Raw genomic sequence first — 27,777 nt, 5'->3', positions numbered from 1 at the left:
ATATTCATGGACATGTTTACATGTGACACACTCAGTAAGCTATCATTAAAGAGATTACTTACCAAAATATATTATTTTCCAAAATTGATCCGATAAGTAAATAGCTATGACTATCAGCATGTATATTATAGGAATGAATGGGATAAAGTATTCATGGGTTACGGGCTGAGAGATGAAGTTTTTGGTAGCATGGGGGCTCTGCTACTGTGTTGGTTAATTGGTTCCATATGTATGTAATATAAATAATATACACACACATAATAGTTTTAATAATGACCTGGGGTATAAAAAAAAGAATTGCACAACTATTATAGAAAGTCTCATCCAGGTCCTTTTCCACTAAATTCCTCTCCAGACCAGAAATGCTAAAAGGCTGAAAATTAGGGAATGAGAGCTTTTCACAGGTCTTTGCTTCCTCTCCCTCATGTTGGAAGTGCTAATGAACTGACAGCTCACACAAAATCCAGCGCACAGTAGTCACTCAATTTTTATAGAAAGAAAAATGACCCCATCCCTCCCAAATCAGAGCACAGAAAGATAGCAGGTAGGAAGTGCATCCCGGTCACCTACGTGTATGCTGCCTTACTGTTCCCTGTGTAATCACAGAGTGGCTGAAGATGATTCATCTGAAAGGCCTATTTAAGGAAGGAAGTGAAAGTCAGAGGCTGAAAAATGACCCATAATCAGGTGCTGACAGTTGTGTGTTGAAAGGTCTATGTAAAGCCAAACTTTCCAACCACAAAAAGGGACCTGTTTTGTTTAACATTTTGGAGTGAAGAAATTAAGGGGAAAGCTGAGCTGAGGTGAAAAGTCTAGAAATAGTTTTAACTTTCATGCTTGACAGAAAGAAATAAAAGAAATCTACTGAGTGGATTAAACAAATAAATGTCCATTCATGCATTTAATTTGAATTCCCATGAAAATGTGTAGAATTTGTAAGGAGACTCCAAAGTTTATTTTTGATACAAGGTAGGCCATCTCATATGCCCCAAATGGAAAAGGCCAATGAAATCCCATACAGATGACTTGATGATTGAAGGGTAGAATGTGCCGATTGTCTTTTGGTGATGGTCCCTGCTGTTTTCTTATAAGTTAATGCATGCATTTATTCACTCATTCATTTATTCTTTTTTTCCTTTTTATTCAACTACTTCATGCTGGGCATTGTGCTATATTTGGGGGGGATACAAAAATGTGTTAAGGAACTTACAGTCTGGTGTGTGAGACAAGAAAAGAGACTAACTGCACAGGGCTGTAAGTGCTGTGACAAAAATAAGCCCAGAAGGCTAATTCATACTGGGGGATCTAAGAAAGGCTTTCAGGACATATTAATGCATGAGCTGAGTTTTGAATAAGCATGGGCTTAACCAGATGAAGGAGAAGAACTAGAGCATGGTTGTTAAATGCATAGATTCTACATCCGGGCTGACTGGGGTCAAGTCTGGGTTTTGCCAGAAACTAGGCATGACTCCAGCCAAATGTCCCTCACTTTACTACATGAGTGGGGAAAAAACTTAGTACCTACCATTTACCCATCTCAGGGTTGTAAGGATGAATATGTGAGTTAATATTTCCAACGTACTTAGAACAGTGCCCATCTCATTTAAGTGTTATGTAAGCGTGTGATGAAAAAAATAAAGGGATCGGGAGGCGAGTATCCTAGGCAACAGGTAGAGCTATTGCAGTGGCTTGAGAGGGCATGAATTCTGCATTTAGGAAAGAGGTAGTAGGATAGAGTGTAGGGCTCATAACTGAGGGCCCAAAAATAAGGCTGAAAGATATGAAGGCTCTGTTAAAGAATGTGGACATTATTTGTTTTATTAGTTTCAGGTGTAGAAAACAATGTAATATTTGGATGTTTATACCCCTCACAAAGTGATAATCCCCCTCCCCTAATTTACTGCCCCTGTGATATCGTATATAGCTACAATTCCACTGACTCTATTCCCTGTGCTGTACTCCACATCCTGTGACCATATACATACATATATATATATATATATATATATATATATATATATATATATATATATATATATATATATATATATATATATATATATATATAATTATAGTTGATATTCCTTATTATTTAGCTTCAGATCCAGGTGTACACTTCAGTGGTCAGGCAATGTGGATATCATTGAAAGACCATGAAGAATCATGGAAATATTTTAAGCAAACTATTGATAAGATTAGATTCATATTTTAAACAGGTTACTCTGGAAATGCTGTGGTGAGTAGATTGCAGGGTAGGAGGCAACTCTGGAGTCAAGGAAATAAATGAGGACAGTATTTTCCCAAATTCCCTGATAATAAGAATCACCTGAGTGCCTTTTAAACCTACAGGTTCCTAGTTCCTTTCCTAGGAGATTCTGACTGAGAAGCTTTGGGGAAGGTCCAGTAATCTACGTTTTTAACAAGAATAAAAACATACGCTTCCTATCTTTAGAAGATTCCTGTCTTCCAAGAGATTTTGCGTCGAGGTGAGGACTAATGAGGACCCAAACAAAAGTAGTAGAAACAATGTGGTTGGAGATCAGGGGGCAGATTTCAAAAGGAAGAAGCAATAGGATTTGGTGACCAACAGGATGGAGCCAAGGATGACAAGTTTTTGTCTTGGGTGATTGGGAAGATTGTGGAAGAATTTGGAAGAAAAATAGGTCTGGCAGTAAGGTTAGAGAGTTCAGATTAGGAAAGGTTGAGCTTGGAGTAACAGTGGGAGAAAAGTCTAGTCAGAGGTTACATATAAATGCCTGTAGTATGGGAAAAAGATTTGGGCTCAAGACATAAAATTGGAAGTCATCAGCATATAGGTGGTAACTGAAGCTTGTCAACTCCAACAATCAATTGGTGGGTAGGGCAATGAAATGGTATCTTATTTATTTGTACATTTATGCATCAATCATTAATTCAACAAACCAATTTTAAATGCATATTGTATGCCAGGACCATGTTACACACCTTTTCCATAAAAGAGGCTGTGAAGAAATAGCTTAGAAGAATAAAAGGAAAACAGTAGTGTCATAGAAGATGAGGGAGAACATTGTATCAAACGATGCCAAGATGTCAAATGAGATAATGAGTGAAATGGGTTCCCTGGATTTACCGAAAGACAACAAGGTCATTGGTAACTTAGGAGAGAATAGATTCTACTGAGTGATGGGTAAGGAAAATGAACTTGAGACATGGCTTCAGGCATGAATCAGTAGTGAGAAAGTGAAGGTAATGAAGGACAAAGAGAGATAGACTGCAGAAATAGTTGCAAAAACTTTTTCTGTCTGTATGCATGCCCCTTTGTAGTGTTTCTCCCATCAAGAGGTGGAGTCTATGTCTTCACCCTTTAATCTGGGCTTGGTCATGTGACTTGCTATGACCAATGAGACATGAGTAAATGTGATGGAAACAGAAGCTTGAAAAGCCCTTGTGCATTGGGGTCACCTCTTTTTCTGCTGTTGGGAACCTTGTGATTGCCACCAGGTAAATATAAAACTGGCCTAATTTGCTGGAGACCTATGGCCAACCATGTTTGTCATTCCACTGGCAGCCAGCATCAACTAACAGCAAGAACCAGCCACCAGAGACATTGAGCAAGACACTGATTCAGCTCTTAGCCAATCTGCCCATTGACTTTAGCTGAAGAGTGAGCCTAGTCAATCCTAGCAAAACTCCCCAGCAAAGACCAGTCTAAGTCACCGATCCACTGAAAAGCAACTATCGTTTTAAGCCATTCAGTTTTGGGAGCGGTTTCTCATACAGCAAAAACTGATAGAGTAAATTATTGTTTGAGTGTCAAACATTTTAAGTATCTAAATTATCCTAGGGTTTGTACTTGTCTCTGAGCTGGATTAAAGGTCAGAAAAGCTTTGGTTGCTCGTAGTCTATTTTCTCTTCCTAACACACTGTCCCAGGCAGAAACAATAAAATTAGTATCTAGGAGTGGAATGGGTAGGTCATAGAGTATTACTGATTCATGCCACAATATGGATGGATCTTAAAATAATTATTCTGAGTGAAAGAAGCCAGGCTAAAAAAAAAAGTACATACTATGTATCCCATTTATATAAAATCCTAGAAAATGTACACTCATCTATAATGACAGAAAGCAGATCAGTGATTGGGGATGACACGAAAGAAGGAAGGATGAATTCCAAAGGGGCATGAGGAAACTGGGACAATAGATATAGTCATTATCTTGATTGCGGTGATGGATTTATGTGTGTACAGTATATAACATATATATGTCAAAACTCATAAAATTATACATTTTAGAGATGTGCAGTTTAATATACATCAATAAAGTTGCTAAAGAGAAAAAGGGAAACAAATAAAGCCTTCCAGTTGTGCTTCCTAGTCATTGTGGTAGCAGAATAACGTCCCCCCGAAGACGTTCATGTCTTTATCTCCCAACCTGCAGATGTGAGTATGTGGAACTGGGTAGAACTGTGACTATTTTACCTTGGCTAAGGTACTTTACATGGCAAAGCAACTTTGCAGGTGTCACCAAAGGTATGGACCTTAAGATCAGGAGATTATCTTGCATTAATTGCATGGGCCCAATCTAATCACACAAGTCTTAAAAGGGAAGAAACTTTCCCGGTTGAGTCAGAGAGATGAACAGAAGAAGAAAGAGCAGAGATTTGCAAGACTCAACCTGCCATTGCCGACTTTGAAGATAGAGGAATTGGGGCCATGGGACAAGGAATGTGGTGTCCTCTAGAAGCTGGGAATAGACCTCAGTTTATAGGAAGCAAGAAGACAAGGACCATCACAGACTAAATAAATGAGCAGGAAAATAATTCTCCCTTAATATCCCCAGACAGAAGTGCCGCCTGCAGACATCTTAATTTTAGTCTGATGAGACACATGCTTGACTGTTGACCTATTAAACTTAGTTTGTGTTGTTTTATGCCACTGAATCTGTGGTACTTTGGTACAGCAGTAATATAAAATGAATACACAATGTTTTCATGGGCAGAAAGTTGAACTTATGGGCTAAAGTAGCTATTTGAATGACCTGTTTCCCAGCCATAAATCACAAATAATCAAGAGCTGATTGGATTTTGCCTCCCTTTAATGCTTGCTTCAATTTTACTAATTTTAGGCTTAGTCAACTTTTAAAATGCTGCTCTGGACACTCAAGTATGCTTCCATTGGCTGGTTGTGGGAGCCTAGCTCTCCCCAATCTGAACCATACATAAGTGACATTTTCCACCAATTACAGAAATATCCCCTAGTTAAACATTGGTTCCATCAAGCATCACTATTGTAAATTATGATTTTGGGATTTTTGTTTGTTTATGTTTTGTGTGTGTGTAGACTTTGAAAGCCAACATCGTCTAAGGGAAAATACTGTACACTTTTCCAGATACCTATTATCTCTTCAGTTTTTGAAACCTGAAAACAGACTGCCTGGGTTTAAATATTGTCTCCACTCTCTTATAAGTTGCTTAGCCTTCTGTGCCTTAGTTTTCTCGTTTGTCAAATAGGGACAATAGTGATACACTGAAAGTAATGATTAAATGAGGCTCTCCATGTAAAACACGTTTAGCAATGCCTGGTGCATATAAGCACTCAGTGAGTGTTGGGTTGTTAACTTTTATCATTATGAAGATGTCTTTGCTACCAGATAGGAAAATTTCCGCCTCACTAATGGATTCTTATGTCGTAACTATTAATATGTATGTCCTAGCAGAAGAGACCTCAGTTTGCCTTGCTTGTGTGCCTGTACTGTTAAGAAGATGCAGAACATTTCTTCTGGCTTTCTTGCCCTAAAAGTTCCTATTTTTTATGAGGCAGAAGCAGGAAGAGAAAATCTCATAGGGACATTCGCTGAACACAGCAGAATTCTGTCCAGTGACTTCTTTTTCCCCAATTGGAAGGATGTGTTGGCAGGACAGGGGTTATTCTTTTCACTTTTCCCATCTCTCCAGCTTTTTCCAAATGGCCTTGATTTCCACACTGAGTCGTTCCTCATCGTTTGACGATGAGCCGCAAGATTCCTAAAGTTCTGTTGTCTCTGAAAATAAAACAGGACATTCCGACCAAACCATTTACAGTTTTATTACAGATCAGCTTTCCCACGTGGCATTTGTTTGAGGAAAGGCCCTCTTGCAGACTGGGGACTTGGTTTTAGAAAATTAAATCAGACAGATTAAAATGATCTGATTTAGGAGAAGAAAAAGATACAGTATGTGATAGAAGAGTTATTTTTAATGAATTTATTTTCATGGCTCTGAATACACAGAGGAGAAAACATATGGATGAGATTGCTAATTCCGTACCACATTTGCTTCAGGCTGTATATGCCATTTTCTAGACTTTTTGGCTTTCATTTTTGAATGGAGTGCTGCAAGAGATGCTGTCTGACGTATAGAACAGTCAACTGAAAATAAAGTAGCATGATTGACGTAGATAGTTTTCTTCACTTTGGTTACAAAATGGCCGGGGCTTCTAAATTTGCACAATGTACATTGGAGTGGAAGCGGATGCCAGATCTAAGAGCTCTGTGTGGGCAGCCTTGATAGTGGGTATTTCAATTTGACAATTTTGTTAGTTGTCATAGTAATTGTTACAATCATGTGGTTTGTGTGGTTTTTATGATGCTGAACACCTATTAGAAGCACCCAGCAAGCAATAGTTTTATTTTTTTTCCTGTACATACTTATAGAGAAAAATAATAATGTGTGGTCAGATTTTAAGTTCAATTGAAAAACAAAACAAAAAGATTACATAAAGATATCTTTATATAAAGCATGAGTATTTCCTAATCATTTTTTTAATCCGATTTTTCTTTAGCATAGAAATCATCAGGAAGTGATTTTTTTTCTCCAAAACAAGGAGTCCCAGAAACCAAGGTTACAAAGCTTCATAAAAAGAAGAACAGGAAACTCCCTTCTTGTTATGAATGTGTTGTGTCAGCGTGATGCTGCCCAAGTTCAGACTGAAATTCAAGCTGAAGCGAAAGTGACTGTAACTGTTACTCCTCCCTCTGCAAATGATGTTCACCGTGGCCATGGATTCCTTATCCCTGGATACTATTCCCAAGGGTAGGTTTTGCAGGTGGTTTTTGAAACACTGAGAGGCATTATTTTGCTAAACAAAATATTTATATTGCAATTGTTATAAAGATTTGAATGCTGATGGCTAAATCTACACATCCCTCCTCATTTTTGCTATGGGATGATGATGATGATGATGATGATGATGATGACTTTACCTATTTGAACATTAATTCTGAAGTTAATTCAAAGCACAGATATAATAATGATGAAAATATAAGGAGTCTTCTTTGGGCTATTTTCTTATTCTTACCAGAAAGGGATAGGGCTGCCTCTGATGTCTGCTTGAGCCATATGACATGGGAATTGAAGTGCCTCTGTCTGCCTCGCACACTTCACGAGAGAAGAAGGTGGCAGTCGTGGCTTGTCAGGAGTCAGGGCTGCTGCACATGATCGGATGGGGCGGTAACGATTGACCACCTCTTACTATTTTCAATGAAATTCTCTGAAAGAATTTGGGGTGAGGGACTAATAAATATCATTCCTTACATTTAATAGACTGGATATATATACACTGATCAGCTAAAACTTAGGTAGCATGTCCTGACACGGGAATCTCTGCACAACTATGGATTTCACTGCCTTTGAAGTTTAGTGTAAGTGGATTTGTTCTAAGTGCACTTTTATTTATTATTCAAAATTCTTTGATCATAACAATTCTGCGAATCAGAAAGAGTGACCCAGAAATTATACACTTTTGGCAAACTATTTGGTGTGAAACCATTTGCAGTTGAAAAGTCATCAGTTCCATGGTCTGGTTCTTCTATGTACTTTTCTGCTGGAAATATTGAGGATTATGGAAATGCTAAACTTTTATTAAAAAGGAAATAGTGTAAAGTGAGATGAGGACTCAACTAATGCCTTTAAAATTTCATTAAATACATTAAATAATGCATGAAATTAAGAAAAATGGCAAAAAAACACAAACCAGTTTTCGCTTGATAACAAATTGTGACATGAACAAAATGTTGTCAACTCTGACATCTTTGTAGACACTAGGTTGTAGGGAGGTGAGCATAGAAGAAAGGAGACCCATGAGAGTCATCCCAGTGACGTGTCAGAGTAGTGGTGGCAGAGGTGGTGAGAAGTGATTAGAAAGCAACTTCCCTTTTTTCCTTACCTCATGTAGTGTTACTGCAAGCAAGTTAACCTATGCATATTTAAACATGCATCTGTATTTACAAGTATCTTTTCAGCCTAAATGCATGTGGCCTGTTTAGGTAGCATTTGTTTAGCAAACATCTATTGATGACTTACTTAGTGCTAGAAAAGTTTTAGGAACTAGCAACGCTACGATGAAAAAAATGGATACAGCTCCTGTCCTCAAGTAATCTGTATTTTTGAGGTGAATGTAATAATAAAAAATAACTAATTAAGTGAGCAAGCACATGTTTTAGGTGATAGAGATTTTTTCCACATAGTATCTCACTTATGCTTCACAACTCTGTGAGGTTGGTATTATTATCCTTATCTTATAGGTGAAGATACCGAGGGTAAGAGTAGCTAAGTACCTTGCCTGAGTTTTCATAGCCAGTGAATGGTAGAGCCAGATTTTAGTTTAGGTTAAATAAGTGAGCAAAGAGTTAAGAAATATGAAGAAACATGGTGGAGAGAATCTGGTAAACAGGGAAAGGCTCTCCAAAGAGGTGTATTTGAGTAGAGGCCTGGTGCATGTGCGCTAACCATCCACACAAGAGCCAGGGTAAAAGCATTCCTAGGCAGAGTGAATAACAAGTATGAAGGTATGAGAACAGAAAGAAAGAACTTGATCTGTGAGGAACAGAAAGGAAGACTGGATGGTGGGAGCATAAGCAAGAAAGAAGAAATTCATACGAGATGAGATTGGAGATCCAGTTATGGATTATAAGGGCCCAGTGGAATCGAGAGACCAATTAGGGGGTTGTTGCAAGAGTCCATTTAGGGGATTATGGCTTAGACTCAGTAATAGTGGAGAAGGTGGACAGAAGCGATGGACTGTGATGTATTCTGGAGGTTGAATTAACAGTACTTGCTAATGAATTTGATAAGGGCACTAAGAGAAAGGAAGGATTCAAAGACAATTCTTAGCATAAATGTGAATGAATATCTGAACATGAACTTATTACATGGATTGAGTCAAAATAATTTGGCTTTAAATAGGTGAATTAATATGGTGAGAATGAAGATGGAGTCAGTTGGAGGTTAATGAAGGAACAAACATTGATTAATTAACTAGGGGATAGACATTTCACACATCTCCTTTTACTGTGTTTCCCCGAAAATAAGACCTAGCCAGACAATCAGTTCTAAGGCGTCTTTTGGAACGAAAATTAATATAAGACCCGGTCTTACGTTATATTATATTATAACAGACCAGGTCTTATAGTAAAATAAGACCGGGTCTTATATTAATTTTTGCTCCAAAAGATGCATTAGAGCTGATTGTCAGGGTAGGTCTTATTTTCGGGGAAACGCGGTATTCATTCATTCATTCAACAAGTATTTGAGTATCAGGCAATGTGTTAGGTACTAAAGACACAGCAACTGGGGAGACAAGCACAAAAACCTCAGATTCTCTACTCTGATAAAGTATACAGACTGCTGGGGACTTACATTCTCTATTGTCTAGTATTATTTTTCCTCATTTTTCAGATAAGGAGCCAAGGCTTTGAGTGTGTAAATGATTCGTCCAACATCATCAGAAGGGATAGGATCAAGATTAGACTGATTTTTCTGATTCTAATGTTCATATTTATTCCATCAGTTCATGTTAAAATGCAATATCCAGGTATGGACCTATACATATAATACATACATATAATATATACATATAGCTATACCTATAAATCAAAGTCGATAATATAGGAAATTGAAGTTTTTTCGATTTGGAGTGTTTCTGAATTTTTCTTTGTTCATTCCTGTTTAATTTAAATTGATATTTAAATTTAGCATTTGCAATTACAGGATGCTGATGACACCGCTCTCAATTAGGACTGAAGAACTGTGTCTAACACTCTGGGAAACACATCTCCCAACCCCCGAAGTCCTGAGAGAGATTTTCTGCGCTGTCAGGTTTCCTGCCTTTCACTTCACTCCCACAGTTGCGTGATTGAATATTCAGAAGCAAGGTTGGAGGTAGGAGTCAATTATTTGGGGCAGGTTACTGTATCTGAGCTGTTCACTTGGTGGTGGAGGCAAACAGTGTTAAGTAAAAACAGAGACTTCTGAAATGTTTGAGTTACTATTCTGAAATTGCCAATGTAAAATAAATTTATAATGAATTTTCTTAAGTTAAATTTTAACGGCCGCTAAAATGTAGATAACGTACTACCACTGAGGCCCTGCGAGGTCCCTGCGAGGATAAACATCATTAGTGTGTTAGTAGTTTCTTTAGCTTCTATCTCCTTCCAGGTTTTCTAACAGCTCTGTGGCTCCCTTTCTGCCTAATGTGAGTATCAATGTGCTTTTCTTTTTGATGTCCCCAGTGAGTCTCCTGCATTAATAGCTGGATTTTGACTTGCCTCTCCAGAAACAAAAATAAAAGGGCTCGTTCTTTGCTGATGTGAAAACTTACCTGCCATCTGCACATGCTCATTCTGGCAGCGACTCGTGATTCTGCAACTTGCAGGAAATCTCAGAGGAATGAAAAGGACAGGCTCACTCCCACAGCAGAATGAGTCACATCAGTGGGATGAACACTGACGTATATTGACAGGCCTGTTTCATACCCAAGCGCTCCTGCGAATTGGCACATGGCTGCTTGGAAGCCGGGAACTCCCCCACACTGGGGTGGAATTTTGCCTCCTCAACTTGTTCTTCTAGTTGGAGTGGAAGCCTCCCTCTGCCTAACCAATAATTTGGATTAAGTAGGGTGTGTGAGAAGGGTGGGAGGGAATACCGAGACCTCCTCTGACCACCAGGATTCTGGGAGGACTGCTACAGGAACCCGGCCCTGTGGTCTGCTCACTCCTACCACCCACACCAGTCTCAACGGCCACACCCTGAGTAGCCTGGTCTCTGAGCAGCTGTTTGGACTGCTTGTGTGGTCACACCAACCCTCAGTGAGAGGTGGCCTGCCAAACCCCAGGAAACTTGGAGTGGAGGTCAACTTAATGCTTTCCTCTTAGGCCCTGGGAAGAAAGGTGTAAAGTGACATGTGCTTATGGCAGCTAGCGTAACTCTAGTTCAAACATTTTCTGCGTTTGTGAGATTGTTTTCTGACCAATTGCTCTTTATGAAGATTGTTTTATCTTAAAATCTCAGTTTTATCTTTAAGACAAAATAGGGTATAAATAATAAGAAAATTCTCAATTCAAGAAAGCCTACAAATCACATTGCTTACTTAACCAAAAACATTAATACCACTTGACTTTCACATGTTTTGTACAGGATGCTTTAAAATAGCCAAGCACCTGTTTTCAAGTTGGAAATGGGCAATTAGAGGCTTAGGAGTTTAGGTGTGGTCTTTTCGTATCAGACCTGTGTGTTTAATGCCTGCTCTGACTCTTACCTTGTGATTTGGGCACGTTACTGAATTTCTCCAAGCCTCAATTTTCTAATCTGGAGAACGGAGATAATTATTACACAATGTGTGTCACTAACTGAGTGACACACATTGAGATCTAACTGAGATCATGCAAATATTAGGTTGGTGCAAAAGTAATTGCAGTTTTTGCAATTAGTTTTAACCTTAAACCGCAATTACTTTTGCACCAACCTAATAAAAAGGTTAGCATAGTGCCCAGCATGTAAAAGACTGTGAGTGTCAGAGGTCACGTTGTTAATGAAGCTGATAAGGCCACCTGGGATGGGTAATTTTGTGTGTCCACTTGACTGGGCTAAGGGATGCCCACATAGCTGGTAAAACATTATTACTGGGTGTGTCTGTGAGGGCATTTCCAGAAGAGAGAAGCATTTGAACCAGTAGACTGAGTAAAGGCAGCTCACCCACACCAATGAGCATTAGATCGGGCATCATGCAATCTGTTGAAGGCCTGAATAAAATAAAAACGGTGAGAGGAAGGGAGAATTGGCACTCTGCTTGAGCTGAGATATCCATCATCTTCTGTCCTCAGAAATGAACACTCCTGGTTCTCGGGCCTTTGGACTTAAACTAAATTACACCACCAGATTTTCTGGTTTTCCAGCTTATAGATGGTAGGTCCTGGGACTTCTCAGCCTCCATAATTGCATGAGCCAATTCCTATGTATATATATCTCCTATTAAGGTGTATGAGATTTTGGTTATTAGACCAGTTTTTTAAAAAAACAACTAAATCAATGAATATATAAATCCTTCATAGATGCATTGATAACAAAGCAATAAATTTCAGCAAGGGTTTGATTAGTGCTCAAGGTGTTTTTTAGTGATACTCAAAAGTATGAAAATTATTTCTTTTGTCAGGATCAATTTTAATTCAACAAATCAAGTGTGTGTGTGTGTGTGTGTGTGTGTGTGTGTGTGTGTGTGTATTTTGCTTTATTCATATTGTGAATTTTTTTTCTTGCGACTGATTTGGATCCAATGACTCTAAACAAGAGACAGATATGTTGCATGTGAGTATGTAGTTCTCAACTACGGGTAGAATTGGGTAAGGATATTGTAGTTTTTAGGATGATTTTAATGTCCATAAGGAGTGCCTTTTCACTATTGCCATAATAATCAGTGTTGGAATTCAAGAGGGATTTATGGAATAATAATTAACTTCTATAGTGATTAGAGGGAAATCTACTCAGTGCTTAAACTCTTAAGGCCAAGGTAATTTATTGCATCTTATGGTATCAAATTGACCACTTATTAAACTGTTTACCAGAAAAAAAATGTCTTTTTTGTTCCTTCCGTCGATAATTTACATCTTTGAATCCTTTGTGAACATTCAGAAGTAGAAACTCTGCCAAAAGTTTGCACCTGAAAGAGTAGCTTCTTTGTCAAAGGAATAAAATCAAAGTTATCCAGCATCAACCTTGGTACCACAATTTATATGAGCTGATAAAATTCTCTTTCCTTTGGCTGAAATTCATCTCTTACTAGTTGTACAATACCGGATTGGTGTCTTTGCTCTCTAGGAAACCCTACCTCAGTTCCCAGCACTTTATTGTTGTAAATCCATTCTGACTTTAGCATGTTGCCAACCAGTTTGATCTATGCACAAATCTGAGTGAAAATACATCACAGACATTGAGAGATGTTTAAGTTGCCTAATATCTATCAGTGGGAATGCAGAATGTCTCCCAACTTTTGATTACTCAAGTGTTACTGACCAAGTCAGGAATTAATCATCTTCTACTTTTCACATTATCACTTACAAATTGAGAATTGCTGTTTTATGCTAATATAGTTCTAATAAACGTTGACAGTCACTTTTCTCTCTATTAAATCAAAAATATCTTTTCAATTAAATGATTACTTGCAAATGGAAACTACCAACCCACAGACCCACAGAGCTAGTGCTTTATCTCAGTCACTGTTCTTCAGAGTCAAAACAAAACCAAACAACTTCAACTTGTTGTCTGTTGAGCAGGATGTACCTATGACACTGCTAGCTGGCCCAGCCTACCCATAAGTCCTAGTAAGAGTTTCCACGTTGGGAAATAGCCATCAGGCAATGAGGCAAGGTGCTCTTCAAATGAGAAGGCCGGTACTAGGGTTATAAGAATGATGCAGAGAAAATTATATTGATGATGTTCCTTGCAGCTCTGTATTGCCTTAAATTTTATACAGATGACATCAGATTAGTCTAAAACTTCAGAGAGCCTAAAGGGGACGGGGCACAAATCATATATATGAATGGATAGAATTACTCTATTCTCTGTACTCCCATAGCTTTTAAAACAAATCTTGTAGTTTACTATAACTCATTCCACTTTAGAATTAGGCACATCTGCACACCTATCTCTTCTGTTGGACAACATTTCAAAAGTCAAGAAAGAGGATAGACTATGGCCTCATTTGTTTTTGCCTTCCCTGTGTGATTCAGCACAGTATCTGGAGATTTAAGGGTGCTCAGTGAGGGTCTGTTGATTGTGTAGAAGTTGAGGAAGCAGAACTATCCATCTCTTTGCTCTTTGCCTTGGTCATGGTGGAAGTTAGACATGTCTTATCAGAGTCTCCATAAAAAACCACTACCACATATTTATAACCCCTCTCTCTTCTTCATCAGTTATCTCTCCCTGACTATGCTCTCTGAAATTGTCGTCAAGCTACCACACATGGTGGGATATTTTGAACCATCAGACCAAATGTATTAATCTAAATTTTCCATATTTTAGATTCAGAACCAGGGGTAAGACCGATGAAATAAGATAAACTGGTAAAGAACAATTGAGATATACAGGGCGAGAGAAGAGAAAATTAGCTTTGCTAAGGATTGGTTGGTGAAGTGATGGAAAGTGGGAAACCAAGTTAGAGACGCACAGAAACAGTGAAATCCTAAAACTGAGAGATGCAAAGATGGAAAAGGACACACACACACACACACACACACACACACACACACCCAGCATTCCAGTTCTGGAGCTGAATCTGTGAGTATGTTCTTTGACATGGTCTTCTCATGTTCTTTTCCCCCCAGCCTTCAAGAAAAGAGGTATATCACTTGTGCTTTGCAGAAATATTTTTAAAATTATTTATTTTAAAAATAAAGACCCTGCCAAACACTAAGAGAGCTCCTATTACACCCTCTACATATAAAGTGCTTACTTATAATTATTATAAATGTGAGATAATGGTAAGAGAGGAGAACATCTTGTCAGACTATAGTTACTTATATGCCAAACAAGCAACCACCAGCTGCCACATGAACAGCTTTTCTATTCTTTAAATTCTCCCCATATCCCTCACTTTCAGGTATTTCCTGTGACCCTTTCTCCTTAAAAAATTCTTTATGAAGGAAGTGAGGGTGGGAGGAGACCAGGTCAAAAAAGGAAAATTCTTCTTTTATAATACAGATTTATATAAGTAATATATCTTTTGATAAAACTGTTTATTTAAGGATAAAAATGTCCATAGAAATCTATGAAATGTGAATCTTGCATAAACGAATTAACAATGACATATGTGGCTGCTCTGGCTAGGAGTATCATCATGTGTAATGGAAAAATAAATCCTGTTGTTTGAAAATAAGTTCCTCTATGTGATTTTAAAGATTTATTACTAAGTACTTACCTATAAGAAGAAAATGTAAGGATTCATTTTAGAAATTTTATTTTGATCAATATTATAATTGGTTAAATTTCATTATATTTAACACAAATACCTTATTGGAATAAAAAAAAGAACATGTGAGTACATACACACAAAAAACCAGTAAATTCTATACTGCAAATAGTAATAAAAATATTACCACATATTAGTCTTTCCTAGATGATTACCAAATAACCATCTTCATTTCAAATGCTTTAAACCTTAATCCTTCTCAAGTAAATGAGAAACTCTCCAACTCTAATTTTAAGTGATCCTTCTATCACTATCAGAAGTAACAAACATCTTCTAAACGTCCTCTTCAAGCATTTGGTGAAGTAAGTAATATGATTTGGGAAAGGGAGAAATTGTTACCTGGGTCATTTAAAAATGGTACAAAATCACAATTGGAATACAGGGACCTATAATTTTTAATAGATTATTATTATTTCAATGAATGGGAAAAAGCCAAATTAGGGATTTTGCCATTATCAGTAGACATCTGGAACACATCCTATGTTCTAAAAGCAATTACTGATATCAGAATATGTCCCTGGGAGTCAATCCATTCTCAAGTTGACTCTCACTTGCTACATCAACATCTTTGTTACTAATCAGTTAGTTCATGTTAATGAGCCTGGCATAGAGGCATCTAAATGTCCTCAAAACTCACACCTTTACACACACACACACACACACACACGCACACACATCAAAAACCATAGGTTCACATAGTAATATTACTTATGTGCCTTTGAGTTGGCTCCAAATCCCAGCAAGCCTATGACTGAGTGACATCCACACTGTCCTGTCCTCAGAGCCCTGCTCAGCTCCTGTAGACTCATGCCAGTGGCTTCTTTTATGGAGTCAACCCACCTCATATTTGGTCTTCCTCTTTTCATGCTGCCTGCTACTTTTTTTCCAGCATTGTCTTTTCCGAAGAACCCTGCCTTTTCATGATGTGCCTGAAATAAGACAGCTTCAGTTTTCTCATTTTTGCCTCCAGTGATGTTTCAGGCTTAATTTGCTCTAGGACCTACTTGTTTGTCTTTCTGGTGGCCCAGGGTATCTGCAGAGCTCTCCTCCAGCACCATACCTCAAATGAATCACTTTTTTTTTCTATTAATCTTCTTCACTGTCCAACTTCTGCATCCATACATAGTAATTGGGAATACGAGGGTATGGATGATCTTAGCCGAATTTAGGATCTAGAATTTCTACATCTGAAAAATACTGAATTATTCTTATCCTATACTAAATCTATTAAAGCAAGAATAGTGGTTCTTGTAATTTAGAAAGACTTTACAAACAAGTGTATTTAAATAAAATATTCCAGGTATCCCTCAGTCAATCTTAAATACACAAATATTCCAGGACATATAATTTTGTAGAATTGAGGTTTTATTTGTCTTCAATTCAATCTTCTGGTTTAGTTACAAAATAATATATAAATAGAAGTAGTAGCAGTATCAAGAGCTACCACTTTCTGGGTGTTTACGCCCTGCACATATATCATGTCATTTTCACAATATTCTTGTAAGTTGGGGTTATTAATTTGATTCTACAGATGGAGTCAGAGATTTGAGAAGGTGCAGAGCTGAATTTGAACTGAGTTCCATTTCACTTTAAGCCAGTGATTTGTGGTTTTAGAACTATGGTTCTAAAACAGCAGAGGCAGTCATGCCCTATTTACTGAGATATTTGTGTTTTAGCCAAGTTTGTAATAAAGTGTATTTTTCTGAAGGAAACTCTACTTTGCCAGTGATTTCTATTACACAATTTGAGGCTGTTTACCAGTACATAAGTTTTATGAGGGCTGGGACCATATCTGTTTTTCATTTTTAATAGCAGACATAGTACCTGGCAGATAAGAGGTATTCAATAAGTATTTGTTAAGGAATTAACTAGAAAAATTTGTCTTGTATATATGATAAAAACATAGTTAAGAATTCAGAGAAAATTTAGGGTGCATTTTAGGATCAAGAAAAAGATTTTTAATAACATGAATATTACTCATAAATTGTTTCATATTCAAAGTATTAGTGAAATTATTTGCTGTAATCTAAATAAATAATAAAGTATTTCTGATAATGACATATAATGTATATCAAAAATTTGGATATCATAAATAACCTGCTTTATAATTTTCTTCCATTATAAAGTAGTCATGCCTTTAAAATTGAGCTATTTCAGTAAGTTTTCATCACCTTCAATTTATTTGAACATGTATAACCTCAAATTCAGAATAAATTTCTTTACTCTTTGCTACCATTAAACTTGCTGACTTTTTCTACGCTGATAATATTTTATAACCTCCTTTAATTTCCCTAGGTTATCAGTGACTTGTAGCCTGAATTCTATCTTTTTTTATGTGTGTCACCTTCATTTTTCTGTAAACATCTTAAATTCAGGGACATTACAGTGTTCATCATTTTATCTTTAGGGTTTAGTATGGGATCTGGCCTATTGTAGAAATTGTTGTGGAAAGAAGGAAGAGAGTAAGACTCAGAGGATGGAGGAGGAGGGAAAGGGGGAGGAAAGGGGAGAGGAAGAAAGGAAGGAGGGAGGGTGAGATGGAGAGAGAGAGAGGGAGGGGGGGCGGGAAGGAGAGACAAAGAGAGAGAAGGAAGAAAGGAAGGAAGGAAGGAAGGAAGGAAGGAGGGAGGGAGGGAGAGAGGGAGGGAGGGAGGGGAGGAAGGAAGGAAGGAAGGAAGGAAGGAAGGAAGGAAGGAAGGAAGGAAGGAAGGAAGGAAATTAGTTCTTGGATTAGAAGAGATAAAGTCAAGGATAAACAATTCTGAAGCCTTGCTTAGAAATAGAGATCTACTGCAACACCCACTGAGATGTTACATGTTACAACTATCCAGGGTCCAACAAGGATAGTCCATTGATAATTGCCACTTTGGACTAAGACTTGTGTTCTTACTGATGCTTCATAAACAAATTATTGAGCCTAGCGAAGTGCTTATCATTGTCTGACATTTCACCATAACCTATATGTTTCAGCATTAGTGAAATCACTCAGATGATTGTTGCTATAAGCATACTTTTATTAATTAGTAGTGATATCCTCCACATTCTCCAGGTTAAGGGGGTATAAAGAATGTTTGGCCGGTTCTGTTACATTAATTTTGACTCAGTATTATAGACTCATACTACGTGCAATTTGGTAATACTTTGTTCATGTGTATCTTAAGGACTTGTATCTTTCCAAACCCGAACTTCTGTTTCTTATATTGCTGATACTAGCAAATAAAGGTAGTTTTTCAGAAAAACAAAAAAAAAAGGGAATAAAAGTAGAACACAGTGTCTGTGACAACCAACTTCTATGTTTCCCACTAGTTAGAGAATCTTTCTACTGCTCAAAGTCAATCAGGAAGGAAGCATTTATTGAACTCACAAAGGATGAACTGTATAAAACTTTTAAATAAGAATATTTCAGGATTATTGTGCCAAATATTTACTTTCCATGTCACTCAGACGGGGAGACATATGATGTCTTTCTGAACAACTGAATAAAATGCTTAACACTAATTCACCCTTTATCTAAAGACAAAATAAGTTGAATGGGGAATTACTGAAGAGCTTAAGTTTAGATGATGCATATGTCCAGTATTCTTATTTATTTATTTATTTTTTATATTCTTAAAATTTTATCGAATTTATTGGGGTGACCTTGGTTAATGAAATTACATAGGTTTCAACTGTATAATTTATACTGTATCATCTGTATACTGCATTGTGAGTTCATCACCCAAAGTCAAGTTTCCAAATTGGGAAATAAAGAAGAAGTAAAATTGTCACTTTTTGCAGATGACACGATTCTTTATGTAGAAAACCCTAAAGACTCCACCAAAAAACTATTAGGAACAATAACCAAGCATAGTAAAGTTCTAAGATACAAAATCAATGTGCAAAAAATCCATTGCATTCCTATATACTAAAAATAAAATTTCAGAAAAAGAAATAAATAAAAAAAATTCCTTTTGCAATACCAACAAAAAGAATAAAATATCTAGGAATGAACTTTAAGGATGTGAAGGACCTATATGATGAAAATTACAAGACATTATTAAAAGAAATTGAAGGAGACACAAAGAAATGGAAAGAGATTCTGTGTTCGTGGATTGGAAAAATCGACATAGTTAAAATGGCCATATTACCCAAAGCAATATACAGATTTAATGCAATCTCCATTAAAATACCAACGGCATTTTTGAAAGAAATAGAGCAAAAAAAAAAAAAATCAGATTTGTGTGGAACCATAAAAGACCCCAAATAACTAAAGTAATCCTGAGAAAAAAGAACAAGGTCGGAGATATCACATTCCCTGACTTTAAATTACACTACCGAGTAACAATAATCAAAACATCACGGTTTTGGCAAAAAAAAAAACAGATACACAGACCATTAAAACAGAGTGAGGGCCCAGAAATAAATCCACATATATATATATAGCAAATAATTTTCAACAAAGGAGCCAAAAACATACAATGGAGAAAAGAAAGCCTCTTCAATAAATGGTGCTGAGAAAATTGGAAAACCACTTGCAAAAGAATGAAACTAGACAACCCTTTTTCCACCATACACAAAATAACTCAAATTGGATTAGAGATGTAAATATAAGACCTGAAACAATAAAATACATGGAAGAAAACATAGGTACCAAACTTATGGACCTTGGTCTTAGAGAGGATTTTATTAATTCGATCTCAAAGGCAAGGGAAGAAAAAGCAAAAATAAATGAATGGGGCAATATCAAACTAAAAAGCTTCTGCACAGCAAAAGAAATCATCGACAAAACAAAAAGGCAACCAACTGAATGGGAAAGATGTTTGCAAACAACACCTCCAATAAAGGGTTAATATCCAAAATATGTAAAGAACTCATACAACTCAACAAGAAAAAATAATCCAATTAGTAAATGGGCAGAGGACCTAAACAGACACTTCTCCAAAGAAGACATACAAATGGCCAACAGATATATGAAAAAATGCTCAACTTCACTAGCTATTAGGTAAATGCACATCAAAACCACAATGAGATACAACTTCACACCTGTTAGAATGGCTATTACCAATAAGACAAGAAATGGCACATGCTGGAAAGGTTGTGGACAAAAAAGGAATCCTCATGCACTGTTGGGGAGAATATAAACTTGTACATCCACTATGGAAAACACAATGGAGCTTCCTCCAAATATTAAGAATAGAATTACCATATGACTCAGCAATCCCTCTTCTGGATATCTACCCCCCAAAATCTGAAAACATTTATCCATAAAGATATATGTATCCCTATGTTCATTGAAATATTATTCACAGTGGCCAAGACATGGAAACAACCAGGGCGTCCTTTGATAGATGATTGGATAAAGAAGATGTGTTGCATATATACAGTAGAATACTACACAGTCATAAGAAAAGATGAAATACTGCCATTTGAGACAATGGGGATGAATCTTGAGATTATCAAGCTAAGTGAAATAAGTCAAATGGAAAAAGTCAAGAAACATATGATTTCACTCATATGTGGGATATAAAACTGAAAGCAACAAATGAACAAAGAGACAAACAAGAACCCATAGACTAAGACAACAGTATGGTGGTTACCAGAGGGAAAAGGGTGTGGGGGTTGGTAGAAGAGGGTAAAGAGGATCAAATATATGGTGACGGAAGCAGTATTCTTATTCTTTCTGTCAGGGGGTAAACAAGGAAGGAATTGTTCCTTGTTCAAAGAAAAAATCCAAGTAGTATGTAAATTATGTATCATTTGTTTAGTCAAGAGTCATTTATTGAATGCCTGTTAAGTTGAATGGGGATGTGGGACAGGGACATTTGCAAATTTCGTATAAGTGTCTGATGCCCTCATGAGTATGGTCACGTTTTTGAACATTTCTGTCCAAAGGGTGCTATGGATTATCTTACTAAAGTGGAAAACTGCCTTGTTTCCTGCTTCTCTCTGTGTCTAGTTCACTGGTTGAGCCTATTATTGATTTCTTACCAAGTGCAAGATGCTTCAAGTATTATCTTTCCTGAATCTTTAATCCATTCTAATCAGGAGTGATCTGATATTCCTAAACCAACCATAGAGTGTGATGTCGTGGGGAAAACATGTTTTTTTTTTTTTTGGAATCAAATGGATTGCAATTTAAATTTCAGCTCTTTTACTAAGGAATCACTTGGGAAAATTACTTAACTCCTCTAAGTCTTAGTTTTCTCATCTATAAAATAGGGAACCCCCTGTTTTTTCCCTCATGGGGTTGACTAGAGGATTAAAATGGAATGAGGTATGCAATATACATAGTCCAATTCCTGCCTACCAGCAAATGGATCTATCTTCCTGGTTCCCCCCTGAATTAGGGAAAGGGGTGGGGGTAAGCAGGAGGAGAGTGAAACTCAGGAGGAATGAGAGGGAGAAACTTAAATAATTGAAAACTGCTGATATCCTTACTCTGGCTCTGGAATCACTGCATCCAATGATCTGCACTATATCACGTAGTTAGAGCAGTTATTCCCTAGTGAGGCTGATAATTCAAATCTCTTGGAAATGGGCATGGGCCTCCAACTCATATTGTGATCTAAGACGGGCCTTACATTTAGATTCTCATTCAGAAGACTGCAATAGAAGCCCAGAAACCCTTGTTCTCATAATACTCTAGATGTTGATGTCAAGTAAGGCTGGGAACCACTGAACTAAGGAGATGTCAAAAGCCATGATGACAAGAGGGGACTGCCCAACTCCCAAAGAGCTCATGCTTTGAGGATAAATCCCTGTGACTTAGTGGAACAGGAGCACATGTGATGTTGGTATTATGATGGTTAATTTTATGTGTCAACTTAGATGGGACATAGGTGCTCAGATATTTGGTTAAACGTTGTTCTAGGTGTGTCTGTGAGGGTGTTTCTGGATGAGACTAACATTTGAATCCATAGACTGAGCAAAGCAGATTGCCCTTCCCAATGTGGCTGGGCCTCATCCAATCCCTTGGTGACCTGAATAGAAAGAACAATAGGCAGGGGAAGGGAGGATTTTCTCCCTCTGTTTTCAAGCTAAGATATTGTTTTCCTGCCCTTGGACTGGAACACACACCATCTGCTCTCTTGATTCTCAGGTCTTCCAACTTGAATGGTTGTGGAAAAGATGGCCATAACTTGGTAGAGTTCAAAAGTTCTGTGACCCACCTCAGAAGCTACACCTTGCAAGTACAGGGTTGGGACATGTGATGGGAGCCTGGAAGATGAGTTTCCCTGCCCCCTTAAATAAAGAAGCTCCAAACGGCCCAGCATGACTTCATTTTACAGGTGATGGAGATCCTTGTGGAGAGTAGTGACGTCAGGAAAAAACACTGAGATACTGGAGCACAGCAGATGACTGAGCAGCAGGCTTCAGTGAGCACCTCATAATTTGCTTTTCAGGGAGATGATGGAGGTCGCTACTGTCCCAGCCTACTGCTACAGGGAAATGAGGAGAGGGGTGCGGAGGAGACCCCTCTCCCAGTTCCCTACTCACTTAGACTTGCTCATCTAATAAAAGTCTACTTCACTTAATGGCTTCCTCCTCAGTGAGTCTCTGGAGTTTGGCTGAGGTCAAACATAGCAGTTTCTGATAACTCTATTTCCTCCATGACCTGGAAGAGTATCACATCCCAAAATGTGCTCAGTGAGATAAATGCTCATTGGTGTTTGTTAACAGGAGGTTCTATCATCAATCAACTTTGGGAAATAGTAGGCTAACAAAGATAAACAAGTTTATTTATCGCAGGGTTTCTCAGATCTTTTAATAAGTTAGGGCACATTGTGAATCTGGAAGAAACAGATATAATTTGAAGCATTTCTCAAAAACTTTCGACCACAGTCCCTGTATGAGTCAGGATTTTCTCAGTTTTTAAATGACCTGAGTCCAGCTTTGACAGGCATTAGCCATAAAGGGAACTTACTGGCTCACAGAACTAAGAAGTCCAGGCATGGTTGAATGTGTGGGCCTCCAATGATGTCTGTCTCTCTCCATCTCTTGGCTCAGGTTTCCTCGGGATGGCTTTGTTCTCATGACGTATTTCTCTATGCAGTGGTCCCTGGCAGCTCCAAGCTCACATTATACTTACAGGTGCAAATTCCATTTTGGAAAAATCTCCATGAGAGAATAGAACTTATCTTCAGTGAATTGTATTTAAATTTAGAAGTATCTAAAGTATAAGCAATTAAGTTACAATTAATTATAAGATTATAAAATGTAATTTCGGAAGACTTTCTTTAAATAAAAATCTTCTTAATGACAACCAATGGTATTGGTGAAGCTGGCTTAAGATCTCATGAAACTGCCTAATGGAAACGGTCTCTCAGAAATTAATGTGTTTGAGAACTTGATTTGCTTCCCAATTCTCTGACAGTCCCACACCCCAAATTAGTTCTCTATAATTTCAGTAGTTCGTTCTTGCTTCCAAAGTCAGTAGGGACCACCTTGGATTAAGGAAATAGGTTATCAACACATTAAGGTAAACATGTAATTTTATAAACTCTATATACTAGTATTTAAAATGGAACCTCTAAAAAAATCTTAAACTATCACTTTACAATCTCTGACCATGAAGCTATTAATATTTTAATTGAAATTTGTTAGAAAACTACAGAAGATATACCCATTCGAAAACTTTTATTAGTTGTCAATTTTATTGTAAATTCATCACTAGGTTCCAGATATATTTGACTATGAAACACAGAATTCTTCATTAGTGTCCGAAATTAGTTCAAATCATCATCACATCACAACACTGGTGGGAACTGCTGAACAGTCAATATGAAAGGGGACTTCTCTTTAATTGGTCAAGTTGTAATTTTCATTTTGAAATGCATAATGGTAATGACTTTATTTTTACATATGGAATATTTTGGGGGATTTTGATTTTTCTAACCTAAAGAACTTATTCCAGCAGGTTAGAAATTGAGTTCCCTGGAGATGCTCATTTCTCTTCATCTGTGGTTACTGTGTCCTTATGGTCAGCTAGGAAGAGAACTATAATAAAGATGAAATCATTTGGGATCTTTAATACTGGAATCTCAAACACTTTTGTCAATCCATTCCATGATGCTACTTGATATTTCCGATAACAATATCTTGAGAGATTTTAAGATTCTTCAGCAGTTTCTTAATCATCAAAAGAAATCATACTGCCCAACAATAAAATAACAACTGAGTATTTTTTTATCTTATTACTTGAAAACTAGTTATCCACATAATACACATATGTGTACCTTCATTGAATTGTTTGATTAAACAGATCACTCTGCAAGATTAAATAGAGTTTCTAACAGAATTGTCTCCCACATTTTGAATAAAATGCTTAAGCATTCTTCCTCATCAAAAGATTTTTTTTAGGTAACAGCTAACATTAATTGACTAATGCTCTCTTCAGATGATCTCATTTAATCTTCATAATGGCTTTATTAAGGAGGTAGCTTTTCTTTTTTTTAAGGATTTTTTTTTTTTATTAAGGGGAACAGGACTTTTATTGGGGACAGTGTGTACTTCCAGGCCTTTTTTCCAAGTCAAGTTGTTGTCCTTTCAGTCTTAGTTGTGGAGGGTGCAGCTCAGCTCCAGGTCCAGTTGCCATTTTTTCTAGTTGCAGGGAGGATAGCCCACCATCCCTTGCGGGAGTCGAACCGGCAACCTTTTGGTTGAGAGGACGCATTCCAACCAACTGAGCCTTCCGGGAGCTCAGCGGTTGCTCAGCTCAAGGTGCCGTATTCAATTTTAGTTGCTGGGGGTGCTGCCCACCATCCCTTGCGGGAGTTGAGGAATTGAACTGGCAACCTTGTGGTTGAGAGCCCGTGCTCCAACCAACTGAGCCATTTGGGAGGCAGCTCAGCTCAAGGTGCCGTGTTCAATCTTAGTTGCAGGGGACGGAGCCCACCATCCCTTGCGGGACTCCAGGAGTTGAACCGGCAACCTTGTGGTTGAGAGCCCACTGGCCCATGTGGGAATCGAACTGGCAGCCTCGGAGTTAGGAGCATGGAGCTCTAACCGCCTGAGCCATGGGGCCGGCCCCGGTAGCTGTTTTTTTTTTTAATTAAATTTTATTGGGGTGACAATTGTTAGAAAAGTTACATAGATTTCAGGTGTACAATTCTGTATTACATCATCTATAAATACCATTGTGTGTTCACCAACCAGAGTCAGTTCTCCTTCCATCACCATATTTTTGATCCCCCTTACCCTCATCTAATACCCCCCCCCTTACCCGCTGGTAATCACTAAACTATTGTCTGTGTCTATGAGTTTTTGCTTCTCATTTGTTTGTCTTGTTCTTTTGTTGTTTTTGGTTTATATACCACATATCAGTGAAATCATATGGTTCTCTGCTTTTTCTGTCTGACTTAGTTCACTTAGCATTATAATCTCAAGATCCATCCATGTTGTCACAAGTGGTCCTATTTCATCTTTTCTTACCGCTGAGTAGTATTCCATTGTGTATATATACCACAACTTCTTTATCCATTCATCTATCGAAGGACATTTTGGTTGTTTCCATGTCTTGGCCACTGTAAATAAAGCTGCAATGAACATTGGAGCATACATGTCTTTATGTATAAACGTTTTCAGATTTTTTGGGTAGATACCCAGGAGAAGGATTGCTAGGTCATATGGTAATTCTATTGGTAATTTTTTGAGGAACCTCCACACCGCCTTCCATAGTAGCTGCACCAATCTGCATTCCCACCAACACTGTATGAGGGTTCCTTTTTCTCCACAGCCCCCCCAACACTTGTTACTATTTGTCTTGATGATGATAGCCATTCTGACTGGAGTGAGGTGATATCCCATTGTGGTTTTGATTTGCATTTCTCTGATGATTAGTGATGTTGAGCATTTTTTCATATGTCTATTTGCCATTTGTATGTCCTCTTTGGAGAAATGTCTCTTCAGGTCCTCTGTCTATTTTTTCAATTGGGTTGTTTGTTTTGTTGTTGTTTAGTTGCATGAGTTCCTTGTATATTTTGGATATTAACCCCTTATCGGAGGCACTTCAGTTGGTTGCAAAAATCTTCTCCCATTCAGTTGGTTGCCTCTTTATTTTGTCGATGGTTTCTTTTGCAGAAACTTTTAAGTTTGATATAGTCCCATTCATTTATTTTAACTTTTACTTCCCTTGCCTTTGGAGTCAAATTCATAAAATGCTCTTTGAACCCAAGGTCCATAAGTTTAGTACCTATGTTTTCTTCTATGCAGTTTATTGTTTCAGGTCTTATGCTTAAGTCTTTGATCCATTTTGAATTAACTTTGGTACATGGTGACAGATAGCAGTCCAGTTTCATTCTTTTGCACGTGGCTATCCAATTCTCCCAGCACCATTTATTGAAGAGGCTGTCCATTGTATGTTTTTTGTTTCTTTGTCAAAAATTATCTGTCCATATTTATATGGTTTTATTTCCGAGTTCTCAATTCTATTTCATTGGAGGAGGTAGCATTTTTTTAATCCCAATTTTATAGAGGAGGAAACTGAGGCATGGGGAGGCTAAGTGCCTAATGTTACACAGCTTGTAAGTGGCAGAGTTGGCTACACAACCCGACTCCAGAACCAGCAACAGTTACCACTATTAATATAATGATTGGTCGCGTTTTACCTGTGAACAGATTACTTGACAATCCTACCTAAGGCACAACAAAATTGGGAACATTCAGATTCACCTCAATGTAGGAGAGCCTTATGTTACGCGCACACACGCACACACACACAGAATTGCCTGATGGTTTACCACATTTTGGTTATTGCATGGCTTTTGTTTCTTGACTTGAGTTAAAAAGATTGTAACAAAGCTCCCATAAAGAAGAGACCAAGTAAATAAAAATCTCATATTTGTACTGTTACACTAATAGGCTTAATAACAATAATCCACAACATCTGCAATCATAAAATAAAAACTTCATTACCATTTCAACGCAGTCACTACAAATTCTCAGGTTAGCCAGTGCACCAGCTGTGTCCTGGTGCTTCCCAACACAAAACAGCAATTCATTCCAAATTACTACTCTCTGTTAGTGACTCTTGCTCTCTGGCTCCCATCCCAAACACTCCTGCTGTTCAGGTCTATTGTCTCCCCTCACTAGGAAAGCCTTTTATTTTCTGGGAAAGCTTGAAGGATTGTCTCCATGAAACACTACCCTAATCTTCTAACTTCTGATTTTCCACTATATGACCTCCAACGTTCTGAGCATACTTAGCCTTCCTTTTCCTCTACCTAGTGGCAGGTAATATACATTTTTAGAAGGTGTATAGAATATTTCACCCAAAGGATGAAGCTGAAGGAGTTAACAAAGCTCAAGCTGTTCTGTGGCTTTATAAAATGAACTAGTCTAAGATTCAGAGAATGAGTTTTAATCTCTGCTTATGAACCGTGGGGTTGAGAAAACGCCCTCTCCATCATTCCTGCCATGGGCCTCTAATCATCAAATTCTATACAAAATTACAGGGGGCTTCCTTCTGAGAGTTTATGGTCTCAGAACAGCAAGTTAAAAAACCAGACTAGTAGAAAAGGAAGGATGGTCTTTGAGCGACAGGGA

The 27,777-nt window shown here is 37.6% G+C and overlaps 2 long non-coding RNA genes across 2 annotated transcripts in view; one reads left to right on the top strand and one right to left on the bottom strand.

The window, feature by feature from the left end:
* The window catches only part of LOC109452865 (uncharacterized), an 89,376-nt gene that overhangs the window by 1,794 nt on the left and 59,805 nt on the right, over nucleotides 1-27,777 (bottom strand). The window contains exon 5 of the long non-coding RNA XR_012493893.1: nucleotides 7,315-7,506. This is a non-coding gene — a long non-coding RNA (uncharacterized LOC109452865). The remainder of the gene's footprint in view (nucleotides 1-7,314; nucleotides 7,507-27,777) is intronic.
* LOC141570069 (uncharacterized) lies at nucleotides 6,828-14,496 on the top strand. The gene is made up of 3 exons (XR_012493894.1): nucleotides 6,828-7,049; nucleotides 10,005-10,175; nucleotides 10,526-14,496. It is a non-coding gene; the product is annotated as an uncharacterized LOC141570069 (long non-coding RNA).

This window comes from Rhinolophus sinicus, linkage group LG02, assembly GCF_036562045.2.
Source record: "Rhinolophus sinicus isolate RSC01 linkage group LG02, ASM3656204v1, whole genome shotgun sequence".
NCBI lineage: Eukaryota > Metazoa > Chordata > Mammalia > Chiroptera > Rhinolophidae > Rhinolophus > Rhinolophus sinicus.
This window is presented reverse-complemented; position numbering and strand designations above follow the sequence as displayed.